This window comes from Tenrec ecaudatus, chromosome X (genome assembly GCF_050624435.1).
Source record: "Tenrec ecaudatus isolate mTenEca1 chromosome X, mTenEca1.hap1, whole genome shotgun sequence".
Classification (NCBI taxonomy): Eukaryota; Metazoa; Chordata; class Mammalia; order Afrosoricida; family Tenrecidae; genus Tenrec; species Tenrec ecaudatus.
In genome coordinates, this window is record NC_134548.1 from 94,282,243 (window position 1) to 94,286,132 (window position 3,890).

General features: G+C 45.8%; 1 pseudogene; it reads right to left on the bottom strand.

Moving 5' to 3' along the window:
* Positions 1-1,644: 1,644 nt before the first annotated feature.
* On the bottom strand, positions 1,645-3,335 carry LOC142433532 (FACT complex subunit SSRP1-like; annotated as a pseudogene).
* Positions 3,336-3,890: the final 555 nt, after the last annotated feature.

Genomic DNA, 3,890 nt, shown 5'->3' on the forward strand with positions numbered 1-3,890 from the left:
AAAAAAGCACACCAAATATCTTGGAAGTTCACTGTGGATGCTCTGCTTCCTCTGACAATCCTGAGGGTCCTGGAGAGGTCTCTCAGGTCCAGGTGGGCAGATGCAACTGACTCCTCCAGATCCTATGATCTCTGTCTGACCAACAAGAAAAGAAAGCACGAAACACAAGGAGAGTCAGACAGTGTTCCACAAGCACGGCCTGAAAGCTAAGGGAGGAAAATGCTGACTCACAGATGGCTTCTCAACTGGATTAGAGGCTGAGTGGGAGGGTTGTGTTGATGTTTAGTGCAGGCATCCTCCTGTGACATTGGGTGCAAGGACATATCTGTTGACCTTGGGGCCTTTCTTTTGACCTTTTACTCACCACCACCTTCTGAAAAGAAAGGGGCGTTTTCCCTCCCTCTGGAGCTGGCTGATGCCTTAGCTTCCTTTTGAATCAGAACTGGAGACAAGAAAACTCCTCTCTGGTATTTTTGTCATTCCCTCAACATTCCTGTGACATCAGTAGCGATGTTTCTTATTCCACTTCCTATTCTCAAACTATCTTGAACTTTCTGGAATCTCCCTGTCAATGTACTGCTTCAATCTTTGTTGGATGATCTTCAGCAAAAATTTTACTTGTCTGTGATATTAACCCTAACACTAGATATCCAATTGGAGCATTCCCTTGGGTCACGTTTCTGTGGAATCAAATGCAAATATGGGTCCTTTCCAGTCAGTTTTCCAAGTAGTTCATCATTATTTATGGTTCATATGGTTTATTGTGTTCCAAGAGGAAAGAGAAGTTATTTTTAGAACTTAATATAGACACAAGATGAATATTAAAATTCAAATTCAGCAACCAACAGAGTGTGCACTGTTTAGAATTACTTATGTCCTCAATAGATCAAAAGAATTGCTACTGATTATAATAATATGGTTGGAGAATATAAAAAAAGGACTCTTCTGATTAGATTAAGGAATCATTGTCACATGGTAGAGAGGAGCAATGGTGGTACAGTGTTGTGTAAGCAAAGGCTAAAAAAAGTTTAGCAGTTCAAACCCACTAGCAGCTCCACAGGATTAAGATGTGAGAGTTTGCTTACATAAAGGTTCTCAAAAACTAAATCCAGCACCATCAAATCAATTCTGACTCATAGAGACTTAATAGGGCAGAGTTGCTTTCATATGGGGTTTCTTAGGATATAAATTCATATGGAAGTCACCTGCTTCTTCTCCCACAGAGCACTTGGTGGATTTGAATCACTGAACTTTAGCCTAGTGGCCCAACACTCAACTCTCACGATATGGCCAGTGTTCCTTCTCTAAAGATACTAGCCTTTAAAACTCCCTGGAATAGTTCTAATTGCCTTTCTGCCCTACACAGCTGTGACGAGTAGGAACTGAATTGACAGCAACGGCTCCTTTTAGAACATGCTCTCCTCCTCTGTTAAGAGTTTTTTTGGCATGTAATTAACATCTCATACAATTCCATAGTTTAATAACCTTAAAAAGAGCTGTATGATCACCCAAACTGATTTTAGAAAATTTTCTTTTTTTCTTTTCTCCCCCAAAGTCAGTTCCCTTTATTAAATGATATTAACAGATCATTAATACAAAATAAAAGTAAAATAGACCCCTGTGTGAGGAGCCACAGGCCATGCCTCACATGCCCCCCATTGAACACTTGAACAGCACACCTGCAGGACTGAGAAAGTGGGCCAAGGGTCCCCCCTGCCCTGCTTCCCACCCACTCTTTCCCCAGATGAAAAGAGCCTTCTTTGAAGCAGCAGAGGATGCCACCGCCTCGGCAGCCCCGGTGTAGTCAAGACTGCCAGCAGATCTTGGACAGGTGGCCCCAAATCCAAGTGATGGGGAAGAAGCTGCTATGAAACCATGAGTGGGGAGATTTGGAATGTGACTGGAATAGCACAGCAAGGTTTCGCCTCCCGACTCATCTCAGCCTGAGGGCGAGTCCCCTGAGCTGTGGCCCGGCGTATTGCCCAGTTCCTCTTCCTCTGAGGCCTCACTCTTCAGACTCTTCTTGCAGTCCTTCTTTTTCCTGTGGATCTCTAGTCGCTAGAAACAAACTCCTTGCTCTTGAAGCTCTTCCTAAGCTGCTTTCATGGCGACTTGGTTAATGAGCCCCTTGAAGGCATTGGTTTCTTTTCTATTTTTTACCTTGATATTTTTCTTCTTCTTTGACTTGTCCCTCATAGATGACCCTACCCGGCCCCCTTCATATTCTTTCATAGCTTTCTCAGTTTCTTCTCAGTTTCCCTCCTGGCCTCCTCGGCCCCGCCATCCGACTTCTCTCTCTTCTCTTTGGACATGTTCTTACAGATTCTTCCCTCCTTCTTGGAGAGATCAATGATGCTGATGCCTGGGTGGTCTGATTTGGTCGTCTCCCAGCTGGCATTGACCCACAACTTGTAGGCAGACTTGAGCCTCTTGGAGGCAGTGGGGTATTTTCCCTTCTTCACCTACACCAAGAAAGCCACACAAGTCTCTCCTATCCCACCAGGCAGCGAGTGCACACCTCTACAGACATTTTAAGGCTCTTGCAAACCTTGGCAAGATCTTAGCCTTCCTGAGTTGTTTCTGCTTATTCTCTTCCTGGTCACTGTCACCCTCATTGCTGGAGGAGCTGGGAGAGGGATTGCTGTCAAACTCTTCAGCAACGTCTTGCATCTCTTTACCTGGGTTGAATGACTCGTGGGTCTCTTTTCTGGAGGCATCGCTACTGTTATTGTCACCTTCACAGGTCTTACCCTCCTCCATCATTTGTCAGTCCTGGTGGTCATCGTGCTGGTCATCATCTGAATCAGCTTGGAGTCATAGCTTGGATTCATGTCCTCTTCCAGTTCCTGGGTCCTGACTTTGAGCTTCTTGGCGCTGACAAAATCAAACAGCTTCCCATCCACCTCCCTCTTGTCTGGATGGTGCTGAAGATTACTGGGTGCCCTGCTTGGTCTCAATCTCAAAGACAAAAGCACGCATGGTGGTGGTGCCACAGGCAAAGTTGACTAAGGAGATCTCATTGAAGTGGATGTTCATGGGTGGCTTGTGCAGTTACATGAAACAGTGCTCCAGTGGGTGCAGCAGCCCCAAACTGGCCTCGCAAGAGCAGGTGTTTCACTGGGCCCCAGAGGTCACCGGTGCCTGGGAATGTGATCTTGTGGTTCACTGGAGTTTCATGACACTGCTGACCATCTCATTGAGGGACCCAGCACATTCTCAATGAGCAGACCCTGAAAGCGCTTCCCCATCTCTTCTTCCTTCATTTTGACAGTCAAGGACATGCCCTGGTATTTGGAGAAGAGGAGACCCAGGCAGTGTTCCCCTATGTTATTCATGGGGTTGCTAAATGTCAGAACCAACTAGATGAGACCTAAGGACAATCGCTCTTGGTGTCTGCGACTGTCAGCACAGTAATGAACAAGAGTGTTGATAAAGGGCATCACAAGTGAACATGAGGAGGTAGCCATAGAAGCTAGAAATTTGTTTGGGCCACATGTTTGGGGAACACTGTAAAAATAGCCCCTTTTCACTAACCAGACGATCTCCTCTCCCCTATCCACTACAGAAATCTGAGGTTGAACTATGTGATGTCTAAAACTCAGCTTTGCCTCCCCATCTTTCCTCCCCACATCCCATCACCCACAGAGGTATCTGGGTGTGGCATGCTTTGTGATGTCACTAGGTATCCTGAGCACCACTGGCTGGTCATAGACATTCAGAAAAGTCAGAGCTGATGGGTGTGACTCCTCATTGCCTGTGTGGTATATATAGGGGGCATCAGGAGGCCTGGAGTAGTTCCTGCATAGTTGAATAATGGCCAAGAAAACTCAAGAGCCAGTTACAGCTAAGGAACAAGGAACCTCAAGACATCTCAAACAAGAGACCTCAAG